The sequence below is a fragment of the Orcinus orca genome, chromosome 5 (assembly GCF_937001465.1).
Source record: "Orcinus orca chromosome 5, mOrcOrc1.1, whole genome shotgun sequence".
Taxonomy (NCBI): domain Eukaryota; kingdom Metazoa; phylum Chordata; class Mammalia; order Artiodactyla; family Delphinidae; genus Orcinus; species Orcinus orca.
In genome coordinates this window covers 144,028,488-144,046,006 of record NC_064563.1, presented here as the reverse complement: position 1 = coordinate 144,046,006, position 17,519 = coordinate 144,028,488, and the positions used below count along the sequence as shown (strand labels likewise).

At 46.7% G+C, this 17,519-nt stretch overlaps 1 protein-coding gene across 1 annotated transcript in view; it reads left to right on the top strand.

Annotated features, from left to right (window-relative positions):
- Positions 1–17,519, top strand: part of DSCAM (DS cell adhesion molecule) — a 753,301-nt gene that overhangs the window by 517,921 nt on the left and 217,861 nt on the right. The window lies entirely within an intron of this gene.

Here is a 17,519-nt window from a genome sequence, read left to right as displayed (position 1 = left end):
CTCTGAGGCTGTGTGAGCAGAACAGATACCTGATTTTAGCTCATTCTGGGCACCAGAGCCATGGTTTTAATTGTCAGTGTTTTATATTATACACTGAAGGACTACACAAGATTTTATAAGCATGGCAGAGGAAACATCATTGAGAATGGCTGACTCAATACTCTTATTTTCTCTAAGAAGAACTGGGAGATAAACAGTATTTAGCTGATTCTAATTTTAGTCTTCTCTCTAAGGAAATGAAGAGCACCCATCACTGATGGTCCCAGAAGCATCGCTTCCTGCTGGGGTGGCCTGATTCTCATCTCTGGGTGGTGCCTTGGGATCTGGCCTGTACTGAGAAGTCCCTGCCTTGCTTCCTGTTCCTTATTCTTTAGCCTCTATACTTGCTTAGAGTGGAGTCTTTACTGTCAATGAGAGAGGAGCCAGTGCAAAGGCCTGAAGTATGGAAAGCTTGGTGGGTCTCTTCAGAGATCCTGTTGGGGTAGAGAACAGAGCTCCAGGAAGAGGTGGTGAAGTCCTTACAGCTGATAAGGACTCTGCATTGCATTCTGGAGGAGCTGCATGGCCCCTTCTTTTGTCCTTTCTCCTCATGGGTGTATTTGTACATGTCAGCTTTTTCTTTAAAAAAAATGAAATCACACGAGATCTATCGGTTTGCATCTGCTTTTTTGGTTGACAATAAATCCTAGTTGTCTTTCTAGATAAATATACATAGTTCCATCTCACTCTTTTTAACAGGTGCATCATATTTCCCTCTGTGGTTTAGCATCACTTTTATACCCATTCTTTTCCTGGACATTCAGCTAGGAAACAATTTCATGTGTTCATGTCCTTTGAGAATAACCTACTCTGGGCCTCATAAGTTGTTTCTCCCCATTATCTGCAGCAGGAAGGAACACAGGAGGGGATGAGCAAGAAAGCTGAGGCCAGACCATTGAAGACCCTGAGTAGAAGTTTCAGAACATATATTTTTAGGTTTTCATCATTTCTTCACTTTTCATATACTGCTGAGGGCTACTGGAGAATAGTATTTTCTCCCCAGAGACTTAGGTCACACACCCAGTCTTGGCTCATCTATAGATTTGGCACAGAATGGACCAGACCGTTGCTAGAAAAGGGAAACAGAATAGAGTCAGACTTGCTTTGCAATTCTGAGTCTATAGCCATTCGTTTTAAATGTGAAAAAGAGAGAAAAAAGCACTTTTGCTTAAAGCCTATTGATAATGCAACAAGGGGAAGGCACATTGCTCTGTGAAAAGAATGAGGAGCAAAGGGCATTCGGAGACCATCAATTGCATTAACATGTGCAGACTCCCCTGATTGTTGCCACTGTCATCACACCTTGTTACCTTGGCTGTGTGTTGAAGGCAGGAGAAAGGACAGTATAAGCCTATGACTAATAAAATAATTGTCTCCAGGATCACTTCCTGAGACCTCCGATAAGCCTCCCCTTCTCAAGCACCACTTTAAATGATTCCTGCAGCTGTAAAAAGTAGGAGTGTAATAATTTCTTCACAGGTTGTTATTGTTATTGTACAGATTCTAAGTGAATCTCTTCTGCTCATGCAGTCCTGTCCCTCATGAGGGACAGGTGTCAGGCCGTGGGTTTGGGGTTTGTGTAAGTGTGTGTGTATAACGATTACTTTTGTGTTCTGCTCTCTCTTATCTCCTTCTCGTATAATATAAGATGCATTGACTTTAAATTATCGTATTTAAGTTACAAGATATCAAAGAGGAGAGTGAACAGCCCCCAGGTACTTTGCATCCTCTTCTAAGGAACAGAGTAGAGTGTCTGTGGTCTTACACAGGATAGTTGTGTCAGGCCAAGTGGAAGTATGAGCTTGCTATTGTCTTTATTCAGAGAATAAATGTGGTGTAAAGAAATGCGTACGGGTGCTGGGTTGACAAGGGGTGACCCTGTGACAGTCACCGTTATGTGTAAACTCAGCTAGACCATGGTGCCCAGTTGTGTGGTCAAACACCAGTCTAGATAGTGCTGTGAAGGTATTTCTTGGATGAGATTAGCATTTAAATCAACAGACTTTGAGAAAAGCAAATTACCCTCTATAATGTGGGTGGGCCTCATCCAATCAGTTGAAAGTCCTTAGAGAAAGTAGACTGAGTTGCCCAGAGGAAGAAGGAATTCAACCTCCAGGCTGCCTTCTCACTGGAGCTGCAAAGGCGACTCTTCCCTGGGTCTCCAGCCCACCCACCTGCCAACCTGCCCCCAGCCCTCATAACCTGATGAGCCTGTTCCTTAACACACATGTATCTATACGTCCATCCTGTGGGTTCTCTTTCCCTGGAGGACCCTGACAAATGTAGACTTTGGTGCTAGTGGTCGGCAGCTCAGGAGGGACTGTGTTTTCACATCCACCCTGTAGTGCCCACAACCTAAATGTCTGCTTCCATGAAGTCGTAGATTCTAACATGCCATGGAAGTCCCACATCGTTTTTACAGAGTTAGAACTGAGAACATTCTCGACAGATGCTCAGGGTCTGCTGCCGTTTAATTGGGGACTACCTCATTTTAAAATTGGAAAATGCATTGGATACCTGCTGTTTTCGTGTGCAGGAAGCTGATTGCAGAGCGCTTGGGGTCAGCACCTCTGAGGGAGGGCAGGAGGTAAGGACAGAAGGAGAAGTTGGGGTGCAGGTGCAAGCGGGGCCTCTGCTGATCCTACGGAGAGCTCTGAAGCTGATCTGGCCCTTCAGAGCTGTCTTGTGCTGAGGCTGGAAGCCTGGGCTTTGCACCACCCAGTCACCTTCTTTCTGTGTGTTAAGTTGCAATGGGCCTCACATCCCTTGGAGGTTGGTGTGATGTATGCTTTTAGTGATTAGAAAAACTTGTGATTATAATAATCAAATACCTTGAATAATGTCAACTATACATTTTAGATGATGAGAATTACTGAAAGGTCTGGTCTTGATGGGGTGGAGAGAAGCATAATGAATCAATTTTTGTTTTCCCCCATGACTACCTTCAACTGGGTTCCATTGAATCTACTGTGACAACTTCTCAGACAGGTCCCAGAATTTTCTATTTCCTCATATCATAATGGCCAGTCTGATATAAACTGTGACACTGCACCCTCCCCATGGCTGAAAGGTTTGGTCTTTCATTCTGGGTCACTTTCTTGTCTTGAGTTGGATTATAGGAGGAGTTGGTGAGGGACAAAGGAGCCCTTATTTATCTTCACTCTTGCAGTGTTTCTCTAATACTTACCCATCAAAGTTCTCCGTGTGGCAAATAGCCTACACTCCAACCCCATTCTCTGACACCACTTGGGTATCCTTCAATTCAATTCAATTCTGACACTAACTACCCACATCTAGTTTCTGATTCCACGAAGTTAAAGGACTCAGTCCCATAGAACTGTCCTCTTTTCAGATGCCAGCATTAAGTGGTATCCCTAGGGTACCCATACTTCTGCATGGTCAGCTACAAATTAGGGGCTTCTCACAACCTCCTCAGGTTTGATCATTTGATAGAATGACTCACAGAACTCAGGAAAGTGCTATGCTTAACAATGTTCTAGTAAAAAGGATATGAATGAACAGGCAGATGAACAGGTGCATTGCACAAGATCTGGAATGGTCCTGAGCACAGGAGTTTCTGTCCCCGTGGAGTCGGGCATGTCACCCTCCAAGTACAGCGATATGTTCAAAATCAGGAAGTTCTCCAAGGCTCATTGTTCAAAGTTTTTATTCACGCTTCATCACTGAGACATGACTGATTACATCATAGTGGAACTCAATCTCCAGCCCCTCTCCCTTCCCCAGACTGAAAGTTCCAGCCCTCTAATCACTCACTAATCAAGTGCTTTGTCTTTCAGGCAGGACCAGCCCCTCCCTTGAAACTGTCAGAGGGCCTACCTAGAGTTACCTCATTAGGATAAACTCAGGTCAGGCAGAAAGGAGTTCATTATCAATAACAAAAGACATTGTCTGCATTCCGAAATTTCCAAGGATTTTGAAGCTCCATGACAAGACCCAGGGCCAAAGACAAAACATATTCTTTATTATATTACACAGACAACACTGGCTCCATTCTGAGCATATGTGTGACTTATTTGGCAGGGGATTTTCAGGGGAATGGCAAAGAGATAAATCACTGCTCCCTCCTCTCTGGTGTTCTCCAAGCCCATACAGCAGCTTTTGCTGTTGGACTCTTACTGGTAACCAGCCATCCTAGACAAGGTATCAACCAAGCCCAAACAGTTTCTGCAGTGCCATGGTACCTCATGCATCCTTGTCCTGGCTTTCTCTCCATCTGACATCTCTCTCCCTCTGATTTACTTCTCCCTGCTCAGGTAGGTGTAAGATAGATAAACATGTCACCTCCCACTGAAAGTAGCCCTTGGGGAGTATGAATTCCATTCTCCTACCCTCTTGGCACTCTGACCTCTATGAGTGATTCTGTTGCAGCCCCCCTCACTTGGGTTTGGGGGGGACAGGTGACACAAATCATAGCACTCTCTCATAACTCAAGACTATTTCCTCTTTCTTCCCTATTTATCCCAATTTTGTTTTATGCCCTGGGAAGGAATGGGGACTGGGGTGATGGATGGAAGTAGCAGAGCTTAGTAAGCCCTGGGGAGGAACGTGGTCCCAGTATCCTTTAGATGGTTTAAGGACAGCTTGTGTCATAGAAACCAAATCAAAGGCAATAATGAAAGTCCTTCTTAGCACCCACTTGTATTGTCTTGGCCACTTAGCTGGCCCTTTTTAGTAAAATACTTTTTTTTTTGATTATAATAATTGTACAGGTTCCCAGATCTTTTTAAATGGAATAAGTGAAAAAGTAGAAAAGTCTCGCCTGATCCTAACCTTCAAAGATGGTGTTTTAAAGTAGATCTCAGAGAAGTATCTCTCTTTTGCCTGCCCAAGGTCTGAAAAATGCGAATGAGACAAAGGAGTCAAACAATAGCATCTCTCCTCAAAAGTGAAGAACAGAGCTAGCATATAATTCAGCTATCCCACTTCTGGGTATCTAAAGAATATGAAAACAGTAACCCCAAAAGATATCTCCACCCCCATGTTCATCGTAGCATTATTTACAGTGACCAATACATGGAAACAACTGAAGCTCCCATCAGTGGATAAATGGATAAAGAAGATGTGGTATACATACACAATGGAATACTGCTCAGCCATAAAAAAGATAAAATCTTGCCATTTGCAACAACATGGATGGACCTTGAGGGTGTTATGCTAAGTGAAATAAATCAGGTGGAGAAAGACAAATACCATATGATTTCACTCACGCTTAATATAAAAAACAAACAAACAAAAGAAAAATAAATGAACAAACCAAGTGGAACGAAAACAAACACGTAGGAACAGGGAACAGAGTAGTGGTTACCAGAGGGAAAGGGGTGGGGGGAAGGTAAAATGAGTAAAGGGGATCAACTGCTAATGGATAGAAAATAAATTTTTGGTGGTGAGCATGTAAGTTATATAGAATAGAAATATCATGTTGTACACATGAAACTCATATAGTGTTATAAATCAGCGTTACCTGAAAACCCACAATAAAACAAAAGAAAACAAACAAACAAAAATAATGTCTCACTTGTCACTGACCAAAGTGTCGTGAGACAGTGCTGTTTACATCTCTGGGCAAAGGAGCTTCCTAACTTGTGCCAGGAATCCAACACTGCACACAGGCGGTCCTGAGCAGCCCTGGAACCCTGTTGGCCCTTGTGCCATACACTGCACACAGGCGGTCCTGAGCAGCCCTGGAACCCTGTTGGCCCTTGTGCCGTACCAAAGCGCAGACCCACCACGCATCCTTTACAGCATGAAGGGGTGTATTAGTCATCTAATATAAATCAGATGTGACTAATGGCTTTGTAACAAATTACCACAGACTTAGCAGCTTAGAGCAGCACACGTTTATCATCTCCTAGTGTCCTTGGGTCAGGAGTCCAGGTACAGCTAACCTGAGCCTCCTTTAGTGTCTCCCTCAAGGCTGACATCAAGGTGTCAGCCGTGGCCGAGGTCTCGTCCGAAGGCTTCACTGGGGAAGGCTCTGATGCTGAGGTCATGTGGTGGATGACAAAACTGAGTTCCCTGCAGTTGCAAGTTCCCACTTGGTTCTTGGCCAGAAGCCACCCTTAATTCCTTGAGCACATTATGTCTCCACCACGGCTGCTTTGCTTCCCCCAAACATGCAAGCTGAGGAGGCAGCAGAGAGTCTCACGTCGGGAGTTAGAATCTCATCTAACCTGAGCACGGAAGTGACACTCCACACTCAAGAGGAAGGGACTCCCTGAGGGTGTGGGTGTCAGAGGCAGGATCACTGGGGGGAGAACCTGCCCACCATATGGTGCGTGTTTCTGCCAGCTCCCAGCAAAACGCGGAGAAAAGGATGGAGCAAAATATGCCTGGTCCCTCCGTCCAAACTCACTACTAAGCGTAAGTCACTGCTCCCTTGAGTTGAAATGACGGAGAGATGAGAGTTACACCGACAGATCTGACCCCCCGAGGAGGCACCCAGCAGGAGTAGTGGGAAACAGCCTTCCTCTCCAAAAACTTACAAGGATGTTGTCTGCTTTTTCTCCCTGCTTACATGTGCTTACACATTTTTCTATAACTAGAATCATCTGAACTTCCTCTTGAATAACCTACCCTTTGTTCTCATCTACATATGGTTGACATTTCTCTATCATTCAGTATTTTTCTGCCACGTGCTTTTTAGTGGTCTGCGCTCTCCCTCACTTGGCTGGTCCTGTGTCCGTTTAGCCCTGTCCTTGGTGGCCAGTTTTGCCTTCTTATTATCTCCAAAGCTGCATCAGCAGCAGAGCTTCCTACATTACCCTTCATGGGAGCCAAAAGAGAGAGCAGGCAACATGCTCCAGAACAAGGATGTGGGAGCCCAGAAATCTGCAGAGAGGCCTCCCTTGCACATCCCGTGGTATCACAGGATGGAGACTGAGCTCGTGCTTGGTGGTCTCAGCAGTCCCTGAGACTGATCTGACTGCCAGGGAACAGATGCCAGGAAGGAAGGAGAGGGTCTTGGAGACCCCGGGGCAGGTAACACACACTTACAACCCAGCCTCTCACTCGTGTATCATTCAAGTCTTGAACGTGCCAATGCAGCCCTTCACTGAAGCGGTGCTTAATTACTTCCAGCAACCTCCATGGACACGGCCTGTCAGTAATCTTTCAAATGTTCTCATTAGCAGTGAGGTTGGGAACGCCAGCCCGACCCCGCGTAGCACAGCAGCCGTCACCGCGCCATCGCCAGCACTTCAGCGGCGGCGTCTTAATGTGAGAGTTGCCCTTTCACTGATTAGCAGCAGAGATAAAAAGGTGGCCACAGTGAGGCTGTCTGGGGATTCAGAAATTCTGGGTTGATTCTTCTTGAGGAAATGTAATGTGTCCACGGTTTACACTACATTAGCAGGCCATTCATCACACATGTCCACCGTGAGTGTGGGATGTAAAAACAATGATCAAACAAACCACAGGAGATGCACCAAGATAACTTAAATCTTTTCATTTCCAGCTCACCGTGCAGTACCTTAGACCTCCTCTCGTCTCTTTACACCCTCCTTTCCTGCCCCCATCCATCCTTAAACGCAGGAGTCTTCCTCTCCCTTTCCCCACATTCCTAACCCATGCCCCTGACTTTTCCTTAAAACACCAAAACTTTTCATCCCTGTAGGAATGTTTCAGAGACACAGACACAGGAAGAATGTTGAGGCTCCCAGACACTGCATGGATTAAGCTCAGAACAGAGGCCATGAATTCCCAGCCTTCCCTAGGTCATTCTGTCTGCCTGAGCCCTGGAATTGCAGAATCCTGCAAGTATCAATATATGTGCAGTCTTGGATTTAAATGCAAAGGTCATGAGGTCAAGGTCACTGTGAATAGAATAGGCAAAACAGGAGGTGTCAGCACGCTAGGGCTTAAAAATCACCAAGGAGACCACGGTGATCAGTCAGAACAGCTCTGCCAGGCCTGAGACCTGTGTCAGCACAGAGGCCTCCCTCCTCCAGGGAACAGTGCCAGTGACCTGGCTCTGAGGGCCGACCTTGAGGCAGGCTCTGGTGGGATTGGGGTCTCCTGCTCAGGAGCCAGCACCACCTCTGGGTTCTGTCGCCACAGACAGGCACTGTGCCCCTTCCTGGCCCGGGACTCCTGTTTCCCTCTCCATCACTCAGTGGCTGCACGGTACCTCTGTGTTTCCCCATCAGGTCATGACCGCTTCAAGTCTGGGCTCCCCGAAGCTGCAATGCCAGCATCCCAGGCTGCGAAGAGAGTTCCTGACTCACTCCTGGCCTGGAGACCCAGTACATCCCATGCTTCAGAGAGACAGCAGCCTTCACACACAACCTCCAGGAACCTCTGGAAACGTTGGCTCCTTATAAGTACATGATTGCAATGCTGCAGACTCTCAGTCTGGGAAGTCTGGACTCCCCGGCGGGGAGGGTCCTCACCCAGTCCCCTGGTCCTGCTCTAGGCTTCAACTCCCTCCAACAACCTGGCGAAAATCTCCTGTAGCCTTGACTTGAATGCATCCACTGATGGAGAACTCACTACTTTTACAGGCATCTTGTTCTAGTTGAAATATCCTGAATATTATTTTTTATAATACTATTATTGAATTCCTACATTTTTCTAAGAAACATACTAGACACTTTAAATATAGTTATACACTAATTTCCAACAGTGCTGCAGTTTGGGTGACTCTGTTTGCCATGTTTCAGATGATAAACCTGATGTTCTTGCAGGTTAAGATGGACTCAAGGTCACATGTGGGGTGACCAGCTGTCCTGGTTTGCCTGAGACCTTCGGTTTTAGCATTAAAAATTCAGCGTCCACGGGAGTCCTCCCACAGCAGGAAGTTAAGGAGCTGAGGTTTAATCCTTTGCTCTTCCAGCCTACACATTATGACTTGTGCCTGTTTTTCTCGTTCTGCTCTTCAGAGTCTTAATCACTATTCTGTGTTCTTCCTCCGTGTTAATTCTCGTTGCCCCCAAGTCCTGAGCCCAGTACCCCCACTCACCCCAAAGTCCCGTTCTGCTGGGGCCTCCGCTTCGGCAGACCCATGCTCCTTGTTGGACATGGGAAAAATGGCAGTGGGACTCCTGCCCGAGTTTACTCAGATCCCCTGGACATGCTTCTTACTGAATCTTTAAGGGACAGGAACCTGGAACTCGCCCGAAATCAAAGACTGTTCTCTCTCCGCCACTCCCATCCACCTCGTGGCTAGGTCAGTCTGACAGCTGAAAGCATCATTGGTCTGTCCAGTTTCAGAAGGCTGAGGGGCATAGAGCCCACAGCAAACCGGAGGTGCACTTTCCCTGCTCAGAGAGGCCCATGTCCAAAGTCTTCCTCACTCCTGGGATCAAGGGAAGGGGAATTTGTGAGCTCTGACTGCCCGGCCACCCTACCTGCCAGCAGCAAGCTGGAGGGAGAGAAACAGGGAGAGGCAGACTGTGCCACGGGCACCTGGCAAAATTTCCCTGCCTGTTCCTTACCCCACGGGCCTCCCTGCAAGAGGCGGAGCAGATGCCCAGCAAGCTGTGATGGGCACGTTCCCAGCCCCCTTTGGTTCTCAGGCTTCCACGAGGAGCCCAGGTAAATCCTGCAGACATGAGAAGGCTCCCCATGCAAGGCTTGATCTTGTTAGGATAACAGGCCCCTTTTTGTCCTAATAACGTCCTCCCATCAGAGGGATGAGCAAGTTCCCAGGGCCGTTTGCTGCCTTTTCCGACCATCGGCACAGCTTTGATTTAAGGACGCGCACTTTAATCACGCCTCGTGTGTCATTACCTGGACAGGCAGCTGCAGCCGCAAGACACGAGCTCTAATAAATCACTCTGGAAGTCGCGGAGCGATCCTCTGTTGATTTTCCCTCCCAGCTATTCCTCAGCAGCTCGGCATCCTCAGGACAACGGGGCGGAAGGGAGAGGGCTGGAGCTAGCTGGTGGAAAGCAGGAGCACCCCTCTTTCCCTCTCTTGACTTCCTTCCTGTGGATTCCAGGCACCTTGCCAGACCGTCCAGAGGTCGAGCCCTGGATCATCAGTGGACTGGGCACTGTCTTTTAAATAATTACCAGGACAAAATTTCAAGCACTTCTGCATGCAGATCACAACAGCAGTGAGCTTTCTTGCTTCTTAAAACGCTGCTTTTATCCACCCCTCCCCTGGCTGCTGGAGAAAAATGAGACCTGTTATAAAATGCACGTCTTATCACGTCCATGGCCTTTCTGCCTGCCTTGCCCTCCCCGGGCAACACGCCCCCAAACAACCAACTCCCTGGCACCCAAGCAGGGTTCCCACTGCTGGGGGCTGCTCCTTCGTCGCTGACGCTCCTGTTTACAGAGCTTTGGTGGAAAAAAACCTTCAGTGGCTCTCATTCCTTCAGAGTTTATCTTTGAGACCCCTCAGGAATGCATGGCGAAAAAGGAAACGCAAAACAGGCTCAGGGTCTTAAGAAAGTGACTAAACAGGAAATAGCTGGTGGCAGCACAATCGTGAATCTTAATGACGGTTCTGCTGGAGCCTGTATGATAAAAGATGTAGGCTATTGGGCCCTTATTAGAGAATGGTCCATTTCCGCGTGTCAGCACACCCGAGGAGAAGTGGCCTCTCCCAGGTGTTGTCTAATGTGTGTGCCTACTGGCATTGATAGGCTTAAATGAACATCACAGATGGGAAGTGCAAGCAAGGCAGACCCCTGAGAGGTCCCTCCCTCTGCTCCTTGTGTGGGTCACTGTCACAGCCCTCCCTGTGACACTGCGGTAGCTGCCGGAGAGGGAGTTCCTCTCTTTCTCTGCATCATCTCTTTCTCCTCAGGCTGCTGGTCTAACTCAGCTGTCATCACCCTGCGCTCTCCAAGGGCGTAGAATAGAATGCAGGAACACAGTGCGTGAGAGCAAAATGTTCTAGAATCTTAAAAGGTACCATGTGACAGGCAGGGCTGTCTTCCTGAGGGAGCAGCCCTGGCCTCACTCAGGTCCCGCACTCACGGAGGCCGTGCTCAAGTCAGTGTGCTGCTGTCCTGGTCTGGAAATTCTGAATAGTTTTTGAACAAGAGCCTCCACATGTTCACTTTGCATTGAGCCCTACAAGTTACATCTCCTGTTTACAGGTAACGCATGTGAAAGTAGCCTTGGTAAAAGTGCTCATTTCTTTCCTTCTCCACTACATTTCACTAGTCAAAAAAGGAAAAAAGTACATGAAAGAATAGATTATGTGCCTTTTTAAAACTGTATAGTTGATTTACAATGTTTCAGGTGTACAGCAAGGTGATTCAGTTATATATATTTTTTCAGATTCTTTCCATTGTAGGTTATTGCAAGATATTGAATACAGTTCCCTGTGCTATACTGTAGGTCCTTGTTGTTTATCTGTTTTATTTACAGTAGTGAGTATATGTTAATCCCAAAGATTCTGTGCCCTTGAGTCCCAGGTCTCATTAACAAAAGCAAAACAAGTGGACCAACCTAATGCGCCACCCCTCCCACACCAAATCTCCTCCTCCAAAGATTTGTTTTTTTAATCTGAAAAAAAAAAACCCACTGTTATTTTTTCTCTTTTTCTATGATTCCTTCATTTGCTTTAATTCTAAACTGTGAAATGCGACAAGACTTAACAGGAAGATTTTTTCCTCCTGAGCATCTGTGTTCCGGAGTCACTGTGAACACACAAGAATGTGAGCCATCCCTACTCAGGAAGGAGCCCAGAGCTCAGGCAGACGGCCCGCTGTGGGCTGTGGGCCTCAGGGGTCATTAGCTGTAAACAGAAATTAGGAAGCAAAGCCTCAGACACAGGGGAGTCCTATAAGGTTACTAAACTAAGATCAATCGGTGATAAGAGGTCACCATCACGAGGTAGGGGAGAGAGGGACGTGGTCATGGCTGGAAGCTTTGAGCACGAGATGAACATGGGCAGTGAGGAAGAGAGACCCAGGGGTCCGTACAGTTGGGATAGAGAGGCTGCACCCCGGGAACAAGCGCCCAGTACACCCACCATGGGAGGACGTGTGGGGGTCTGCTCACTGTAGCGAGAGGCTCTCAGCCTCTCAGACTGATGAAGCAGACACCTTCTCAAACTTGCCTGTCACAATGTCAGTGGACAAGTGGGTTCTGGAAGGTTTTATCCCAACAAGCAGATGGTCCAGCCCAGAAGCCGCTTCTGCTCCCAGCTCATTGGCTCTAGCAAGGCACATGGCCCCATCCAACCACGAGGGACCAGAAAGAGCCAGTCTCCAAGGTGCACAGAAGGTAAAGAACCTGAAGCATGTGATAAGCAGCATCCCTGACCACCACAGAGCCTAGAATATGACTTTTTCACTTGATTATTTTGACCTTTCCTCCATCCATCTGTTCATTCATTCCTCCAGGAGTCCACCTACAAAATGGTCCTTTACTCTGTGCAAGATGTTGAGCTAGATTTTGGTGGAGTCATCAGGGTTTCTGCCCCAGGGAGCTCATATCTGTTGGGGGAGCTTCACATACCTGGTGAGAAGGGGATCCAGGACATGTGTCACAAACATCATGCAAGCGATTTGCTGTGGGAATTTAGAGGAGGAAACCAGCATTTTCACAGAAGACAATCAGTGACGTTTCATAGAGGAGAGGTGACCTTGGAGCTGCATATTAACAATTTATGCGGTTGCGATAAGCAGAGACGAGGAAGAGAAGGGAGAAGGCATTCCTCAGTGGGGAGCAGCCTGAACGAAATCCTAGAGGCTGGAAAACAGGAGGTATTTTAACTGGAAAAGGAACACAGGTAATTTACTGTTGACTTGTGGGAGATGTTGAAGGCCACTGAAAGCCGAGAAAATATAGTCAGAGAAGTGTCTATGGGAAAGTAATGAACATATATCTACATGCTTGATGGATCGGAATAAACGGATTGAGTAGAAGAGAAATGAAGGCAAAAGCCAGTAGAGAGACTGTTGCAATAGTCTAGACACAAGGTGATAAACACCTACTGACCACGGGTCAAGTGGGAGTAGGAAGGAAAGGGCAGGGTAAGAGCTGTCAGCGGGGAGAGGCAACAGGACTGACAGTGACCAGACAGCAAGGGAGGAGGGAAACAGGTGGCACCGAAGGAGGGCACGCCATGTCCAGCCTGGGGCCTGCCCCCAAGCAGGCACTGCCCCCTACATCTTACACAGAGGGGGCAGTGACGGTAATGTTGACCTTTCAAGCCAAAGGGTTAAGAGAAAGGAGATCACCTGCATGAACAGAACTACAGAGCTATACTAGTCAGGTTCTCCAGAGAGACAGAAGTAGTAGGATATATGCATATACCCTATTAGATATAGAGAGATTGAATGACAGATTTATTATGAGAAATTGCCTGACATGATCATGGAGGCTAAGAAGTTCCACACAGGGCGTCCACATAGTCCCACCCACGTAGGGCAGGGCCCATCTGCTGTAGCGAGTCCACTGACTCAGATGCCCAGCTCATTCAAAAACTCCCTCACAGACACAGTCAGAAATACTGCGTGATCCAGGCACCCCTTGTGGCAGGCAAGTTGACGCACGAAATTAACTATCAGAGGAGATTAGCCTCTCCCTCGGGGGTTGACGGAGATAAAGCCCTTGCTGAGGTGGCAGGCCCTGTGGGACACACCCCTGCAGGTGGGCAGCATTCAGCTGCTCCAGTGGAGTCCTAATCGTGGTGGCTCCCTCCTAGGGTTGTGTAGGTCAGCGCTACTCCAGGTGTGGTCTGGGGACCCAAGCAACAGCATCTGCAAATTCTCCAGGGGGCCCCCAACAAGTTGTGTTCTGTCAGGATCCCTGGGTGATGTGTGTGCCCAGTAAAGTCTGAGCAGCTATGGTGTGTTAGTCAGCTGTCGTAAAAAAAACACCACGGACTGGGTGGCTTAACCACAGACATTTATTTCTCAGAGTTCTGGAGGCTAGAATTCCAAGATCAAGGTGCCAAACAATTCAATCCCTGGAGAGACCTTTCTTCCTGGTCTTCAGATGGCTGTCTTCTTGCTTTGTCCCCGCATGGCCTTTTCTCAGTGCACACATATGGTGGGGGAGGGGAGAGAGGGGTGGGCGTAGGGGGATATCTCTTCCTCTTCTTACAAGGCCACCAGTCCCATCAGTTTAGAATCCCACATTTATGACCTCATTTAACCTTAATTACCTCCTAAAAGCCTTATCTTCAAATATAACCACATTGAGGGTTAGGGCATCAACATAATTTCGGGGGGACACAAACATTTAATCCATAGCATAGGTGTGGGTGGTATGCAGTGGTGTTACCCTTCTTGTCCGATGTTCTTACAAGGACCTGGTGGAGGTATAACTGGGGTCTCAGATGAACTCCTGAAATTGACAGGTCATAGGCAAATACCAAACACGTTCAAAGTGTCCAGCATAAGAGCATCTAAGATCACTATAAAAATATCTCAAACGTCTTAAGTTTTTCTCCATTTGCAATTACCAATTTTGGTCTGCTTTGTAGACTCTTTCAGAGGCTGGATTAAATTATTACCCCTTTACCTACGCCACCTTCTGAGGAAAGCTGTGATAGTGGATCTCGTCCATCCTTCTAAATCAAGCACCTTTCCAAGTGTCTTATAGGAATCTAGGCACTTATGTTCAGTTAAATAAATTCTTCCCAGTATAAACAGCTACCTCATCTAAACAGTATAATTCACCTTAGGATGGAAAAGGCATTACATTTTTTTTGCTACACATTTATTTCTATTAAAAATTTAGAATGTGCCCCTTAGTTCAGTGTTGGTTTTTAATGATTTTATCTTGCACATAAGGTGACTAACTCATACCTCATAAGAGGGCATGTCTCCAAAACAGCCTGTGTGAAACAGACCCACTTCTCCATCTTACGATTTAAAGCAACATTATGGATGTTCTTTTTATTACTATCTTCTCTTCCTGAGAAATGTCAAAAATTCTATTTCCAATATCTACTGTTGTTATTTATTCTCCACTTGGGAAAAGAAAAAAACAAAAACTAATTTCTATCTCCTTTACTAGGTCCAAAATTATCTTCCAGTATCTTAAGGCAGTTAGGGTTTTGACATTCTGAAATGTTGTATATTCTTCTCTGCAGAAAGGCCTTTGAAACTAATCTTCTAGAGATGCGGGGAGTCAGTGAAAACCCACCAAAATTGCCTGTTTCCACTCAGGACCCATAACTGTTCTCCATCTCTGAAGTCATTCATGGGGAGAATTTAAGAGATTACAAATTAAACAGTGAATGGCACATGTGATGAACATATGAGAATCCACTATTTCAGAGAGGAATTGCAGCTGCCTTTCATGTCAAGGGAGTGGGAAAGTCACCCTGTATGGGGTCTTATATCACTGTCAGAGATTCAGGTGAGAAGGGCACAGTCATTGTGTCACTTGAAAGTGGTAAGGTTCTAGAAAATCATGGAAGGGCTTTTAATTCCTCCCACGTACTGCACTGTCACCTCTGGCAGCTGTCACCGAAAAGAACAGCAGCACTTATTTAAGGCCACATAAAGCCAGCACAGTCATCCCTGTATATCTGTGGGGGATTGGTTCCAGGACCCCCGACAGATACCAAAATCTATGGATGCTGAAGGCCCTTATATAAAAGGATGTCGTTTTTGCATATAACCTACACACATCCCCCATACACTTTAAATCACCTCTGGATTAAATATAATACCTAATACAATGTAAATACTCTGTCCTTAGTTGTAAATACAATGTAAATATTCTGTTCCTAATTGAAAATACAATGTAAATGCTATGTAAATATTTAACCAGCACACAGCAAATTCAAATTTTGCTTTTGGGAACTTTCTGGAATTATTTTCTCAATTTTTTAAAAAATCGGGGTATGGTTGCTTTACGATGTTGTGTTAGTTTCTGCTGTACAATGAAGTGAATCAGCTATATGTATACCTATATCCCCTCCCTCTTGGACCTCCCTCCCCTCCTCCCCCCATCCCACCCATCTAGGTCATCACAGAGCACCAAGCTCAGCTCCTTGCTATACAGCAGGTTCCCACTAGCTATCTGTTTTACACATGGTAGTCTATATATGTCAATCCCAGTCTCCCAGTTTTTGACCCTGGGTCTGTTGAATCCACAGATGCAGAACACGTGGATACAGAGGGCCAACTGTAGTTAAATGGAGTTGAGGTGCGGGAAAGAAAGGACATGCTGCTTGATGTGTTGTTCGTTTAGACCACACAGGAACTAGTTAATTTCCTTTCTTCCTGCTGCCTCAAAGCATCACACAGGGTGAATGCGAAAAGACACAAGCTCGCCCATGGGGAGCACTGAATGACCTTCATCCTCTCCCTCCTAGAGGTGGGCTAGGCCAACCCCACCTGTTTCACGTTGACTCCAGCTCTGGGTGGACTTTGGGGTAAATATCTCCACCCTCTCCCCTACTCACGGTTAGGCCCAATGTCTACAACATCTACCCAGCTCTCCCACTGACCTGGTTCTAAACCACAGAGGCAGGACTGTAGATTCTGCTTCAACAGGAGGATCTCATGACCGGGGGCCTGGCGCAGTTTGCAGTTCTTCTCTCTGGGAGGCCACATCCCAGGTGTGTTTGTCCAAGTTTATTAGAGGACCAGGGAACTAAGTAAGAATGCAGACTCTGCTCCCGACCTGTGGAGTCAGGCTCTGGGGCTGGAGCCTCACATTTCCATTCTCAGAGGCGCCCCAGTTGACTTTGGGGCACAACTGCTTTGAAAAATCCATGTTTTCTGACATTTGCACAAAGAGATGATAGGATCTGGAATCTTTTTAAGGCTCTGGAAGCTTTTTTCTTTTGGATCTATTTTAAAACAAAACAAAATATGTATTTAAAACAATTAAGTCTATTTTTTTTTAATGTTCATATTTCCATTTCTCCAGGGCCACGGCATGAGGTTGTACATCTCAGGGGTGCTGTTCAGACCATGGTCATGATAGCTGGTGCAGTTACAATGTCAGGCAGAAGGCAGTCTATGGTCCTGAGGAAGGGGGAGTTTTGTTCTCCTTTGCAAAGAGGTGCCGTTTGGGCCAGAGGACGAGCCCACACTACCCCCTATGACTTCAAGGAAGCTCTGGCCTCAGACCCATCCCAGAAGGTTCTGACCAGGGGAGGGTCAGCTCAGAGTTAATCCTGTCCTTCCAGGATCATCTCTCCATCCTTTGCTCCCACACGGTCCGGCATCTGAATTGATTTTTCTCTCGAACTTCCGAAAACCTCCATGGTAGACAGAGTCAGGACCACCCCCTCCCCAGGATGTCCACATTCTCATCCATGGAGCCTGTGAATGTGTCACCTTGCAGGGCGACATGACGTCACAGCTGTGATTAAGTTAAGGGTCTTGATAATGGAGAGCGTATCCTGGGTTATCTGGGTTGGCCCAGTGTAGTCAGAGTGTTTGTTGTAAGAGAGAGGTAGGAGGGTCAGAGTCCAAAAACCAAGAGACATGACAGTGGAACCAGAGGTCAGGGTAGAGGGGGAAGGGAGCCATGAACCAAGGAATGCAGGTGCCTTAGAACCTGGGAAGGCAAGGAAACACATTCACT